This window comes from Herpailurus yagouaroundi, unplaced genomic scaffold, assembly GCF_014898765.1.
Source record: "Herpailurus yagouaroundi ecotype Mexico unplaced genomic scaffold, PumYag 140, whole genome shotgun sequence".
Taxonomy (NCBI): Eukaryota; Metazoa; Chordata; class Mammalia; order Carnivora; family Felidae; genus Herpailurus; species Herpailurus yagouaroundi.
The window spans coordinates 90,710,194-90,726,055 of record NW_024412395.1 but is presented as its reverse complement, the minus strand read 5'-3'; the positions used below and the strand labels follow the sequence as shown (position 1 = coordinate 90,726,055).

At 38.1% G+C, this 15,862-nt stretch overlaps 1 long non-coding RNA gene across 1 annotated transcript in view; it reads left to right on the top strand.

Annotated features, from left to right (window-relative positions):
- Positions 1-262: 262 nt before the first annotated feature.
- LOC121031016 (uncharacterized) overlaps positions 263-15,862 on the top strand; it is a 31,837-nt gene continuing 16,237 nt past the window's right edge. Inside the window, exons 1-2 of the long non-coding RNA XR_005790514.1 lie at positions 263-802; positions 2,448-2,527. This is a non-coding gene — a long non-coding RNA (uncharacterized LOC121031016). The remainder of the gene's footprint in view (positions 803-2,447; positions 2,528-15,862) is intronic.

Below are 15,862 nucleotides of genomic sequence, written 5' to 3'. Positions count from 1 at the left end.
GCTATGTTGAAAACAATTAACTCTACTGCAATTTTAAGGTTTGCTTGGCAGGGCCCAAAAGTCTTTGGAATCCTTTTCAATTAGTGTTCTTTTTTAGTCACTTCTTTTTCTTTCTTTTTTTTTTTTTTTTAACGCTTGTTTATTTTTGAGAGACAGAGAGACAGAGCACAAGCAGGGGAGGGGCCGGGAGAGAAAGGGAGACAGAATCTGAAGCAGGCTCCAGGCTCTGAGCTGTCAGCACAGAGCCTGATGCGGGGCTCAAACTCACAAACCAGGAGATCATGAGCTGAGCTGAAGTCCACTGAGCCACCCAGGCGCCCTCTCTTTTAGTCACCTCTACACCTGCACCCACTATTTCCAAAACAGAAGAAAGCAAAGGAAGCTATTGACAAGTCTCCTTCCAACCAAAACAGGAGTCTGGGAATGATTTAACATAAAGAGAAGAGAGCACAAATGCAGACCTTTCACATTAGATAAGATGCTTTCTTCTCTTAACAGAGTACAAATTACCACATTTCAGTTAGTTCTTTTGGAGCCAGAAAAGGTACAGGTGCACATTTTACTTTCATTTCTCTGTCCTGTGTATTTTCTCCAACAGAAAAGCAACTTTGGGAATTCTTTTGGAGTTAGAGGATTATCACGTTAATAAGGAACTTAAAGGCCTTATTTTAACATTTCCTTCTTTTTTTTTCAAGGGTAACCTTTCTAATATTAATCATCATGTTGAGGATTCTGTGAGAAATGATACAAAATATAATAGAAGAGGACCATCATGGTGTTCCTTAGAGATTAACTAGAAAAGGTGAGTAAGCAAATTAGTCAGCTAAATTAACTAGTTGTTTTAGAAGACATGAGATCTTTAGTGCCATCGCGTTGTGCCTCATTAGATCCATTAGTTGCTTGACATTGTCATTATTCTACCCACTTCTTTCTGTGCAGTTTCACCGTGTCAGCTTTGATTTCCCCTGTACTTTTTTTTTTTTTTTTTTTCCCCCCAGCTCAAAGCTATTATATCACCTTCCAGGAGCATTGATTTTTAGTCAGGTGTCACAAATTTCCCACTCATCATTTCCTCACAAGCGTAAAACTGACTGTTGCTGTTCCTCTGCACCCTTTCATTATTTCAGAATTATCACTTATTCTTATTGGCCAGTTCTGGCATCTTCCTTTCCTCTGAAACTCCGTGTTTAATTTTTAAATGTTTTAATTGACAAACACTGAAATAATTTCCCATCAGAGTGCTTTGGCAAAATAAACCATTTAAGAAGGCAAGGACAAGGTAAATGATACAAGCATGTGTTTTTAAAACAGTCAGACATTTGTAGAACATCTATTATTTTGTCTGGTATTGTAATAAATGATATTGGAGGACTGACGAAAATATAAGGTATCACACTACCCCTTACACTTCAAGTACTTAAAATCTTGCTGTGGATAATAATTTTGAAAGGCAGTTTAGAGCTCAACTGTAAGGTTCACTGTCTTTATGCTTAGCTTCGTTTTAACTCACCTGGGTTACTTTAAAAATTGAGGAAAATTCAGTAACTCAGTTACTGGTTAAGGAGGGTTTGTTCGATCTTAAACAATGAATTGACGCTTTAGTAACAGAAATAACAAGTCTTGCCATTGAAATTTTAGTATAACTCTCACTATGGGGGGCTTATATACCTATATGCAAAATATAGCATATCTCTTAAAAATTGGTAAGATACACTATGCCTCACCAGTTTTTTTAAGGTTTATTTATTTATTTTTAGTCATCTCACTCAACATGGGGCTCAAACTCATGGCCCCAACATCAAGAGTCACATGTTCTTCCCACTGAGCCAGCCAGGGGACTCAGCCTCACCAATTTTTGAGGTTAAAACATTTTTTTTTTTTTAAATGAACAAGCCATTTTTTTTTTTCCTCTACAGAAATAAAGACTGAGAGGACCTATAGCAAAAATTCCTAGGAAAGAACTCTTTTACAATAGCATCCATCTTAACTGGCATAATGATCATTGCTTTATAAAAGATAGTATAAAATCACAGGACACAGCCATTTAGAAGTTGTGGCATACACAGGCAATATTTCTAAGGACAGAGGAGATATTACAAATATAGCCACCTTATTTTGTCAAATGCTATACACCTCCAGATTGGAACTGATAAAAATGGTGATTTTAGGGAAAAAGAGCAGGGTAGAAGTCAGGAGCAATTCGTATCATAATCCATTGCAATTCAAAGTATTTTAAAGCTTCTTTTTGATATAATATGGTAAAGAATACTTTTGAAAGCAGATAATATGTACAAAAATACCATAAAAGAAAATGTTATTTCTCCAAAACATCAGTGAGGGGTTAGATTACAAATGCTGACAAAACCAACCCAAAGGATTATGAAACTGCACTATCTTCACTTGCCAAGCCACCTATCTCTCTTTTTAAGATAATTTCTTCTTTTCAGGGTCATCTCCAACTTTTGGTTGAAGTCCATCCTGTTTCTACTTCTGAAAGGCAGCAAGTTTTCCTGGAAAGAACATCAAGGTGATAGGGTTGTAGTCTGAATACAAATTCTATATTACTCTCCTTGGGCGGGTAGTAAGCTCATTTTCTACAGTAAAATGTGAATAATGCTAAAGGCCAAATTACCCATATTCTAGGAATGTTGTTAAAATAAAACAGGGTAATGGATTTGAAAGTACACTGAGGGAAAACATTTCATCTAAATGCCAAGTGATATTCTATTCTCTCCATAATTTGTGAACTTCTGCTTCTCTGCATTTCTAAATCATGAATTATATGCTTACATATGGTATATTTAAGCTCAATTAAACTTGAAAGCACTATGAGAAATATCACTGAAAAGATAATAAGATGCATTATAGTAAGGAAAAACTTAAAGGACTTTCCATCCAACTGCTAAGCATTAATAATGCTTGATCAGGTTTTTCAGAAATTTTCTACAGAGCCATTTTCCTGTTTCAGATGCCATTTGTAGTTTTGAGTATTCTCAGTTTAGGGTTTTATTTTTGACAGAATTATATTGGTTGCATAAATATGCCTTGAGATTCCCAACACAATATATCATTTGATGTTACTAGAAATAACTACAGAGTTTCCTTACATTTTTTTCCCACTGATTCTAACACAGAATGTAGAATACTTTGGTAAACACCTATTCCTCTGCAGCCTTCCTTTCAGGGAATTTCCTGCTTACACACTCATTACCGTAGTATTTATTCTGTTATAAAAAAAAAAATGGGCAATATATAAAAACTGCTCTACAAAGAGTAAAACACCATCACATACTTAATTTTTTCTCTTTTCCTTTTTTTGTAACTTAGCAATCTAAGAAATTCTAATTCAGTTTATTACTGAAGACAAAATAAAATGTAATATTAGGTAGAAATTGATTTTTTTTTCAGGTGCAATACCTGACAATGTTGGGCTCACGTTTAATTTGAAAAACAGCAAACATTTCTTACTCACTTAACACAACTTGAAATTGCTGTCTTATCTAATCCTAGGTGCTCCATAAACAGACCCCACAAAAAGGGCTAAAAAAGAATGGAATTAACGCACTAGCATTTCTCATCTGCGGTAACTGTCTTCAATCTTAATGCAAAAACATCTTAGAGAAAATGCATTTTCGCGTTTTCAACTTGAGGCACCTTTGGGAATGTGCATAGTGACCTACACACCTATGCACTTAATATTTGTGGACTGAAAATTCCTTTATAACTAGTGAGTCTTCCAATCAAGATGTCTTAAGATAAAGACCTAGCTTTTCCAGTTATTACAGAAATATGGGTCTTGCTTAAGATTATCTTGCATCTATACTAATATTGCTCAAGATTCCTAATCGTCCACAAAATTTGCTCATCACCCCATGGAAATAGGATTAGATTAAAATTGCAGTAATGTTTCAGAACTGTAGCAAACGATTCAAAATCCTAGCTTTTCTGTCCGAATCTTTCTTCTAAAATCTAACCATGTATGTCTGGAACTTTCTAGTTATAACAGTATAAGATTCTTCCTTTGCTAGATCCTTTTTTTCTTTTTTGTTGTTTCATAAAATCACTATCTAGATATCCACCTACATAGCTTAGTGTTAAACTTGTCCAAAAAAACCCCCCAAATTCCTAATTTTTTCTTAAAACTGCCATTCCCGGGGCGCCTGGGTGGCGCAGTCGGTTAAGCATCCGACTTCAGCCAGGTCACGATCTCGCGGTCCGTGAGTTCGAGCCCCGCGTCAGGCTCTGGGCTGATGGCTCAGAGCCTGGAGCCTGTTTCCGATTCTGTGTCTCCCTCTCTCTCTGCCCCTCCCCCGTTCATGCTCTGTCTCTCTCTGTCCCAAAAATAAATAAAAACGTTGAAAAAAAAAATTAAAAAAAAAACTGCCATTCCCATGCAGCTGCCATTTCACACTGGGTTTTGTCCTGAATCATTCCTTCCTTCAATAAGTGGATGAATATCATATTTAATATGCAGTATTTCTTTTAAAAAAAGAAGATATAAACTGGAATATCTACACAGAATTAAATATACAGGAAGACATATATAAAGCCCCTTGCATGGTTCCCAACACTGAAGATGCTGTATAATTGTTAATCATTCTTCTGCACTCTCCCTGCTCATCCCTATTAACATTTTTAATAATAATAGACATTCCAAGAAATTGAAGTTCTTCTGGCATCAGAAAAAAAATAGGACATATTCCATATCATTATTTTGCATGTCATATTTTACTTATTTAAAATCAGAATAAAATCCATTTCCAAATATGTAGGGGAGAAAAGGAAAAAGAGGGGAAGAACACTTCATTTAGTTAACTGTAACTAAAGCCTTTGTTAAGGTCAAAAGCCAGCCTTTGACCCCTAGCAGCTGTCTTTCCTAGTCCTAGAATATTCAGAGATGTCAGGCTCCAGCAAATTCCGTTCCCTAATAATGTCAGAGTTATTGTATTTACCTTATTTTGTTATTTTATGCTGATTGTGGTTTTAGTTACTGTTTATTGGTTCACCATTAATATTCAAGATCCTCTTCTCTGGAGGTATGTTCATCTCAATGCTACTTACTGGTTTCCATTGCCGGAATCATATAATTCTTCTCTGAAAATCCCTCAAGTGCCTGAATTGGGTTTTTGAGGTCATCTATCAATATTCCCATTGTCATACCTAGCTACTGTTCCATTTCTCCCTGTTTTTCCTACTTGCTTCTCCATGACTTGGCTATAAACCTTTAACCATGTTCTCATCTACATGCATTTCTAAACTTTCTTCAATACTCAGATAAAAATCTACTTTATTCATAGAGCCTTTCTCATTTTAGTAAAGGCAAATGGATCCCTCGGGCCGTTTTCAAAGATAACATTGTACATTTGGTTCCAACGTAACCAATGCACTCTTTTCCCTAGCTTAAAAGGAGTTGAGATATGTTACATACAAACGTGTGAATATGACCATGTTTTGAGTTTTATCAGACTATCCCAGACTTCCCTATAACACATACCGTAGGCTTCTCCCCATAGCTCAAATGCATGAATATGAGCAACATTTCAACCTATTTGATGTGAGTCATAAATATAACCTATGTTGACCTATGACCAGGTGCATAGGTCCACAGTTGAGATGGCCAACACTAACCTTCTATTTGTCGCAGCTCTCTCGTCACCACCTCCACTAATTTGGTCTCCTATCTTTCTAACAGATGGGTACAGACTACCAAATGTATAGGAATAGGATACTCGGCATTATTGTATGTACTCTATTTTGTTATCCTGTGTTGTTTTAGGTGCATTTCTCTTCTGGGTTCTGATTATATTTGGCAAGTAGGGCAGTGAAAATACAATCTTTGGGAGAATTGTGTTTTACGTTTTTTGTTTTTTGTTTTTTTGTATCCTTTTAGCCTCTTAGTTGTTATTTCTGTACTAGGCAGTAGCGTTATATCTTGTAGTGTTTGGTTTGCTTTTTTCATAGCCTTCTTAATCTTCAGTAATAAAATCAGATCTGCTTGATCACCAGTTTATTAGTTTAGCCAAAGGCATCTTGGCACCAGAACCCAACTTAGGATAAAATCACACGTCTAAAGTCTTATTAGAAGATATCACTTGATTCACAAAGAGGCATGCTAGTCACGAGCTACTAATAGAGATGACATCTTGTTACCAGTTTGTCTTTGCACTCAAGGCAGTTTCTCTATATCCTTGCACACCACAAGATGAGTGCTTTGAATTCCCAGTTAATTTGTTGAGGTGAGAACTTGAAATACAGTGACTTCACGTGTTTAAATAAACCAACCAAGATGACTGTAGAATTGTGAAACAGAATGCCAAAATGGAGTCACTTAAAATTGCATGAAGTCCCTGGATAAGATCAAAGAAAGTTCCCTTTTCAGTTGACACCACTTCTGGGATGGGAAATGGCACCTTGCTGCGGTCAGTATTTATTGTCTGTGCAAGCTTAAGACAATTCTTATCTCTGGTTCCACAGTGTGAAAGGCTTTGAAACAGACTTGGGTTACTCAAGAGAGTGCTGGAACAGAGCAGATGGCAGAGAATAGTGGCATCCCTGGCAGTTGGATAGCTCCATTTAGGGGTATTTCAAGATTATGTAGAGATGGCATTACTCTATAGTAGGAAAGGTGGTTGCAGTTCATGCTTCAGAATTGGAAAATTATTTCTAATATTCTCTAATTGTAAACTCAGAGAAAGATTTATTATTCTGTGATATAAAACTGGGATCCAAGGAGTTAGCAGAAGTCAAAAGTCTCCTCACCAAATACAGTTCAGAGCTTCATGTTCACAAACTCTTTCATTCATTCATCCAATTGCAGTTGCTAAAAATGTAATTTCTTACTTTGGAGATTTTATATACAATGTCCTAACTAAAAAACCCATCCATCCTCCTCCTTGTCTCCACCATAGGTCCATTTTGTGCTTTGCAAAATTTCCATATAACTCACTCCGTAATTTTCTTTCCTATTCTCATGTCTTAATTCCTTAAAAATAGACACTGAGCAAACAAATACACACTGAAGGCAAGTAAGTACCTTTCACCCGTGAAGATAAAGAGCTATATGCAAGAAATAGGAGACACAGAGCTTGAATATTCACAGAGAGGAGGTAATGCCCTCCTTAAAAAAAAAAAAAAAAAAAAAAAAAAAGACATTCACTGTGACGTTCATCAAAAATCCACAGAACAGTATCAACAACAAATATGGGTGATGGCTATGTCATGGGCTTAGATCTCATAAAAACCCAGTGTCCCTTAGATTTCAGAGCTAGAAGGGACCTTGGATATCAAGTAGACCCATTTCTTCACTTTCCAAATCAGAGAACTGAGGCTCAGAAATGCCCCAGGATTGCCCCTAGGCTACCCAGCTAGTGAGTTCTGCCTCTTCATCCTGCTCTTTAGTTTTCTTTCTAAACAATCATGATGTCTTCCACAGAAGAGGGAAAGAATGCAAAGAAATAGTTGTGCTGCAAAGGTATACATAGAAGCTGGTTATTTAGGAATGAAAAAGGACAAAAAATGGTAAGATAAAAATTTAGAGGATGTAGATCGGTTTGATAATTTGACCTACATTCTGGTTACCCCAATCATATCACCTTTTAAAAGATCATTGTAGGGGCGCCTGGGTGGCGCAGTGGGTTAAGCGTCCGACTTCAGCCAGGTCACGATCTCGCGGTCCGTGAGTTCGAGCCCCGCGTCAGGCTCTGGGCTGATGGCTCAGAGCCTGGAGCCTGTTTCCGATTCTGTGTCTCCCTCTCTCTCTGCCCCTCCCCCGTTCATGCTCTGTCTCTCTCTCTCTCTGTCCCAAAAATAAATAAACGTTGAAAAAAAAAATAAAAAATAAAAGATCATTGTAGACTGTTTAAATATATATATATATATATATACATATGTGTATATATATATATATATATATAGTTTTTTAATAGACCCATTGTTCTGATTGACCACAATCACATACAATCAGTTAAAAACCCCTAGGAATGCATTAGAAATTAGAAACTACTTAGACAGTTTTCCAGTATACACTTTTTTTTTCACATAGGATTGTTCCCAAATGATCATTTTTCAGTGCTTATAATCTACTTTAATTTTAGGCCATTTGAAATTTAGGGCTTCATTCTTTTCTTTGTAAACACAATTCCAATGTAATCTGTTTTGGGAATCAAGATAGGATACTTAGGAAACGGATGTGCCTCACAGAAACCTTTTTCATGGGATCTGATAAGGTGGCCACCAATCACAATCTTATGATGTGAAATCACCTGGAATCTCTCAACATCACTTAACAAGTGACATATAACCAGGGTAGGGAACACTGCTGCATTCCTTATTAACCAATCAGGGCCATTTGGTAATTTGGATATCATCTGGAAGGGATTGGCATCCAGGATGCCTGAAATGGAAAGTACACTCAGGCTTGCTTGTCTGAACAAATCCCCAGTAGAAGAAAATGTGTAGTGCAGCTAGTTGGATGCCATGTAAGAAATTATTAGCCAGCTGAGCAGAGTGAGTGACACTTGGTTGAGGCGTGGTATGGGCACAGTACCCCGGGCAATCTGGCTTTCATCTCCTCTAGTATTTATCTGATAAATTCAGCCATCGTTCCTCACTACTCCCTCTCATATCTGAAGCAGTCATCTTGGTGTTAGATGATTTATTATAAATTTCACATAGTATTACTGAAAGAGCTTTCCAAGGGAAACAGATCCTCCTGGAAAACCTGGCTAGGTCAAAGAGGAATGGGGGATTGAAGTACCAACTCTGTCTTGGCCTGATCAACCCCCAGAAGTTCTGGCTTCCTTGTGTTCCTGAGACCTTTCTGCTTTCAGATGTGCCCTAGTCAAGCTGCAACCTCTTTAGAAAGGGGAGAGAGAACACACGGGGAGGCAGAGCTCCATTTTCTTTACTAAGATGAGCAAGCTATGAGGGCTCAAAGGAAGAAAGTCATTCAGTCACCTTGTTTGTTCCCTGCTTCTACTTACAGGAAGGTCAGGGTTTCCTCATCCCAAGGAATGGTGGTAAGGAGAGTGCCCATTCCCAAATAACTCTGGTTTTTAACTTGCTTTGTTTCTCCCAGGTCTGACTGCTTACTCGGGTCCAAGAAGGGAATCGTGTACAAGGCATTCTGCAGTGCAACCGAGTTCAGAGGGGGGAAGATGCAGGCACGCACACACACGTACATACGTACATACACACACAGGAGGAGGCTGTTTTGTTCCCCCAGTGTCAGTCAGCCTTTTGATTTCCTTTGTGCTTTACTCAGGACCATAAGTAGGGCATGTGACTAGGACAAGGAGGTTACACTTTGAAGGTGGGAAGGGAATGAGTTACATTTGTTCCATTTCCTATGCTCTTTACATTCATGAGATGATTATCATGCAAACGGATTTGTGCTGTGCCATTTCCTGTTCTTGTTACAATCTTTATCATGACAAAAAGGTACCAGGTTTTAACGCCTGGTGTTATATTTAACTGTTTTCAATAACTGCTGTGTAGTGTGACTTTTCTTCCCATATCATGTTGTTTTCACAGAAAGTAAAGGTAGTGCCGTTAGGGTATTTGAATGATGTACACCAGGTTGTCTTGAGGCTCTAAAATATCACGGTAGGAACACACATCATCTTCTTTCTATATCCCCAAACTAACCAATGGGAGAACTTTCCCAAGAGGCTCTGACTTACTTGCTACAGTACCCTCCACATAGACTTCAGAAGCCCACTTTTCTTATCCCTAGCTCTTTGTAGCCCAAATGACACTCCTAGTGACAGTCAGATTGTATAACTTACAGGGTAAGGCAGTGCAGTTTCCAATTATCATCAAAGAGTTTCCCCAGCATTACCATGCTGAGACTTCAGGCTGTTGATAGGGATTAGATCAAAAATAGAACATGGTATAATAAGAACTTTTGCTTCCTGGCATGGACTAGAATCAGAATAGGTAATGGTACATAACACTTTCAAGCTCTTCTCTCTCTCTCTCTCTCTCTCTCTCTCTCTCTCTCTCTCTCTTTAAAGCAGGTTTAGTTCTTGTGAAAGCTGCTGAATTGACAGCCCAGGATACTATGGATAGAAAAATGATAAACTTTCCTTTTCTGCTTTTCCCAGTACACCTTTGGCCTGCCCTGGAGGGAATGTCTCAAGAAGGAAGAAGTTAGTTCTTTCTCCAGATACTTTTAATCTTTGAATTCAGGAGTAGGAGTATTATCTAAGCTGCTTATTATGGAGAATGTATCAAGATGTGGCTATGTTTTCCCTAAGATCAAAACTAAAATTGACAGAACATTTCATAGAGGCAGCTGCAAAACCACCCAGCTAGGGACAGTTTTGAAATCATGTGTGTCTTCTCATAAGTGAACTCCTGAGTGCTCTATGTGAGTTTTGCAACGCATTGTTTGTGGTTGAAGTTTTAAGAATTCAACCTTTAGAAAAAGATAGGGTAAAACATTTGCTTTATAACCAGTACATATGAAGAATGTAGTCATTGCTAGTAACCACCCAGCTATATTTCTTGATGGCAGAGCTCAGAGCAATGGAGCTAAGTAGGAAGACCCAAAGACTTCAGCCATAGGTTGAGGTATGGTGGAGTATCCAAAGTCTTCCAAAATTTGATAAAGACCTTCCACCCCTTCATTATGCAGGGCTTATATTTATAAAATTTGTGGTGAGGGTCCATTGATGCATATCAAAGGGGTCCTGAAATTCCCAAGATTCTATGTAAGTTTTTATGAGCATATAAAGTTTTTTTCTCCCAAGAGTGTATCTTTCTAGTTCTTATCTAATTTTCAAGGAGATCTGTGACATCTCACATTTATTTTTTAATAAAAAAATTTTTTTAATGTTTATTTTTGAGAGAGAACAAGGGAGACAAGTGGGGGAGGGGCAGAGAGAGTGGGGGGAGACACAGAATCTGAAGCAGACTCCAGGCTCTGAGGTGTCAGCACACACCCCAACGTGGGGCTTGAACTCATGGACTGCAAGAGTATGACCTGAGCCAAAGTTGGAGCTTAACAGTCTGAGCCACCCAGGCACCCACCCCTGTGATATCTCATTTAAAGAGCCACTACTTTGGATGGTCAATTTCTCACTTTTTTCCAGTTCTGGAGACAATTGTCACCAGTCCCACTCAGAAAGCACTTAGAAAATGCAATAGATCACTAACAAATTAACATCTTCTTAAAAGTAAACTATTAGGGTACATCTACAATAAGGTACATGTTCACCTACAACCACCACTCATTTTAAGCAAAGAAAGGATTTCCTTAATGCATACCATCATTTTAAAAAAGGGAAATGAAAAATATCATCCAACTTGTAAAGAATGAAAGTCTATTATCAAATATAATGATTCCCTCTGAGAAATCTGTGAGTGCCAATACAAACATAACCACATTGCCTGCTCTAATTAAGAGAGAGAGAAGCTAAAGAGAACAGCTCCTCCTTTTTCCACCTAATATTGTTCTGAGGAGTTCATAAGGTCAGGAACTTGACACTGGTTTCGAGTGGAAGCCAGTCAAGCAGGATTTCTTTGCCCTCTGGTCAAATGGTTGGCCTACTTCAGGAATTTTGAATAATTATTGCTGTTCTCTTCAGCCAGGAGAAGTTTACCTTTCACAAAAAGACCTTATGGCATTAACTTAATCCTGTTGCCTGAATACACAAAATCAGTTTTGCTCTGCAGGGTTATTGTCCCTAATTTACTAGTCTGAGACTTATTTTATCTTGCTTCACACTCATGGTGTTGCTTAGAGCTTGACAGAATGCCTAGCTCCCTGCACTTCCTGGAAGGAAATCCCCTCACAAATACAAAGTAGTAAAAGGAGAACATTGCTGTTCCAAGTGTGTGCAATGTCAATTTTCTCTAAGGGGCACAGAGGCAGAAATTTTGTGTGTGCAACCATGATACCCAAGAATTTTTCCTTCTTGTTTCCCCATTAAAACTGCTAATAATAATTCCAATACATGGTAGCAGCTAAACAATCTGTAGCAACACAGAGAGTCAGGAGTCAGTCATCTGTACTGGGATCATTATTGTGTTGTTAGGAAACAAGCAGTTGAATCAACTTAAACTCCTCCATCGTCAGGTTCTTAAACAAAAGTAGCATCTGAATTGGTTTGATGAGGACTTGGTATTGGCAACCATTGATCAAGATTGCCGACATCTCTATTTTCATCAGAAAAGCAAGGTTCTCTTCATTTTTAACTCCCTCTTAATATTCCTTGGTGATTTCTATTGTTTTGGAATCATCCTCTACCGTACATAACAAGTACTATTAATCATATGGGATTAGCCATCTAAATTCCCAGGGAACAGAGAGTAGCTGTGAATATTTTTGTATACCTGCCATATTATTGCCTTAATGCTGCCTCAGATTACTAGAGTAATTTTCACCAACAATTCCCAAGCAACTGGTACATCAAACATTATTCTACTTCAATAGCTCTGAGAGAGAATAGATTATTGTTTCACAAGCACTGTATGGACTTAAAAATGTATAGATACTTTGATCTACTATAGAAAAATCTTGTCTGCTTTGTGGTAATCTGTGAAGGTCTTTAAATTTTGCAGTGTGTATGTGTGTGTTTCATAACATCAATCTAAGGCACTTGGTTTTTCAGCCCAGTGAAAAAATACACAGTACGAATCCCTAACTTTTTTTTTTTTTGCAGCCCTTGCAATTGACCTTATATCCAATAAGCCAGGCAACAATATTAGTGCTTTGCACAGAATTAAAGCCTCAATTTGTTTTGACTTGTATTTGTTGCTTGCTTTATCATTTCAGTATGAAAAAGTATTTCTAGATTTTTTTAATGTTTATTTTTCTTTTTTTTTTTTTAGAGGGATGGGGGAGGGGCAGAGAGAGAGAGAGAATCCCAAGCAGGCCCTGTACTGCCAGCACAGAGGCCAATGCAGGGCTCCATCTCACCAACTGTGAGATCATGACTTGAGCCGAAATCAAGAGTCAGACACTTAACTGACTGAGCCACCCAGATGCCCCAAGGGTTTCTAGATTTTTAAGAACAGTTTAATTGAGTAACCTCTTAAACAATTTGCCTTGGTGTCTTGTCACTGAAGCTTTTCAGTATATCATCATTTCATGGGCACAGTAAGAAAAATCTTTTGATGATAGTTACTTATTTACCACTTGTTTTTGCTCTTAGATAAAATTAAATCCTCATAAGGAACAGCAAGTTAGTGTTTGATTATGTGATGAGGCCAAACATTTGAGATGTGAGAATTAAGGTTGTGAGCATGCTCTACTTCAGAACTTTGTTTCTCATAGCCTGTGTCTTAGGCCACGTGGATTCAGGTGGTCCCAAACTGAGGAACCCTGATTTATAAACCTTCACTTTGCTTGTTCAAGAGTATCCAGATTTTTAAAAATACTTTAAACCTGTAGTTTAAAGTAAGTAAGAACACTTAACATGAGATCTACCCTCTTAAATTTTTAAATAGAATATGGTTTTGTTGACTATAGATTCTATACTGTACAGATATTTAAATGTTTTATACAATGGACACTTTATACCCATTAAAAAGCAACTCCTTATTTTCCCCCTGTCTTGCCTTAGCAGCCACCATTCTACTCCCTGTTTCTATAAATTTGACTATTTAGGATTTCTCATATGAATGGAACCATAAAGTATTTGTCTTTCTATGACTGGATTATTTCACTTAGCATAAGGTACTTCCCTCAAAATTTACCTGTACTGTCCCATATAGTAGGATTTAAGGCTGAGTAATATTCCAACGTATATACTGCATTTTATCCACTCATCTGTTGATGGTCATTTAGATTGATTCCACATCTTAACTATAATGAATAATGCTGCAGTGAATATAGAAATACAAGTATCTCTTTAAGATTTTTATTTTTATTATTTTGAATAACTAAGTTTTAATTTTTTGAGAAAATTCCATACTGTTTCCCATAGTGACTGCACAAGTTTTACATTCCTACTAATAGTGTATAAGGGTTCTGATTTCTCCATATCTTTGCCAACATTTTTATTTTTGATAATAGCCATTCTAACAGGTATAAAGTGATAGTTCATCATGGCTTTCCTTTGCATATCTCAGATTCATGTTCTCAAACATATTAAACATATTTTTACATAGTTGGACATTATGCCTTTTTGGAGGACAATGTTCAGGTCCTTTGTTTTTTTTTTTTGTTTTGTTTTGTTTGTTTTTGTTTTTGTTTTTTTTTTTGCTATTGACTTGTAGGAGTTGAGTGACCAGATTTGATATTCATTGAGATGGTTCCTAGGATAATGATTTTTTCATGCTTAAAAATACTTTTAACAGTACCATTTAATGAATACTGGGATAAACTTTTCTTTTGTCCAGAATGTTGGTGTTAGAGGCATCAATATGCAAAGTTAAGTCCCATTCTACTTTTTATTTATTTATTTTTTTTTTATTTTTTTTTTTAAACGTTTATTTACTTTTGGGACAGAGAGAGACAGAGCATGAACGGGCGACGGGCAGAGAGAGAGGGAGACTCAGAATCGGAAACAGGCTCCAGGCTCTAAGCCATCAGCCCAGAGCCCGACGCGGGGCTCGAACTCACGGACCGCGAGATCGCGACCTGGCTGAAGTCGGACGCTTAACCGACTGCACCACCCAGGCGCCCCCCATTCTACTTTTGATAAATTTTTTGATAACAAGTAGTTATTTGTTATACTTGGATTTCCACCAGTACAAAAATATCATAAAGCCCATACACAAAACAACCTAATGTGATGGCCATGGAGGTTTGCCACTAAGGTTTGTCTTTAAGAAAGGTCTTACTGGGGCGCCTGGGTGGCGCAGTCGGTTGGGCGTCCGACTTCAGCCAGGTCACGATCTCGCGGTCCGTGAGTTTGAGCCCCGCGTCAGGCCCTGGGCTGATGGCTTGGAGCCTGGAGCCTGTTTCCGATTCTGTGTCTCCCTCTCTCTCTGCCCCTCCCCCGTTCATGCTCTGTCTCTCTCTGTCCCCAAAATAAATAAACGTTGAATAAAAAAAAAAAAAAGAAAGGTCTTACTGATCATCTATAAGAAGCTCAATTAGCTGACCACCTACAGCTGTAGCACTTTTTGGGACTCACCGCATATAGGCCAAGGCAAGCCTCTTCTCAGAAAATGCTACCCAATGACTGAGCACCACAGGTCTCCTAAATCCTTGCCATTCTGCTTCATGACTCTATGGGTAATCTTTCTGACTGAGGCTAGGCTAACTGACTCCAACTAGGCTAACTGAGGCTCCTCAGAGCTGTACCTACAGTCTCTTCCCACTTAATCCCTCTTTCCTTTCCCCTCTCCTTTCACATGAGTGAGACCCATGTCATTATCTAGATAGAGGCTTTCCTCACTTACCTGCTCCCTCCTCATTATCCTTCAGAGGGCTTATCCCCATAAATCTCTAGTGTTTTTATCTCCACCTTGTAGTCTGCTTTCTAGACCACCTAGCCAGCACACCTCCCTTGAGTTCCAAATCCCTTTCTATCTGCAGCCCCAATTTTTGTTCTGCTTTGCAACAGAACTTTGCATAAGAGACATCTAACACTGTGGTTTCCACTTCCTACTTTCTGGGAAAGCCCCATCTATCCATCTTCCATTACCAGTGTTCCACTGAAAAAGCTATCTCCACTGAAACAACTTATCTCTGTGTTACAAATCCAACTTTCCTGTCTTCTTGCATCCCAGTGACATTTGACATATACATAATTTTAAAGAAGATAGGAAAGCGAGTTTTCATGTGCAAGTCAAAGAGCCAATATCAGGTCCTAGTTAAGAATATGGCCTTTGGTGGGGCGCCTGGGTGGCGCAGTCGGTTAAGCGTCCGACTTCAGCCAGGTCACGATCTCGCGGTCCATGAGTTCGA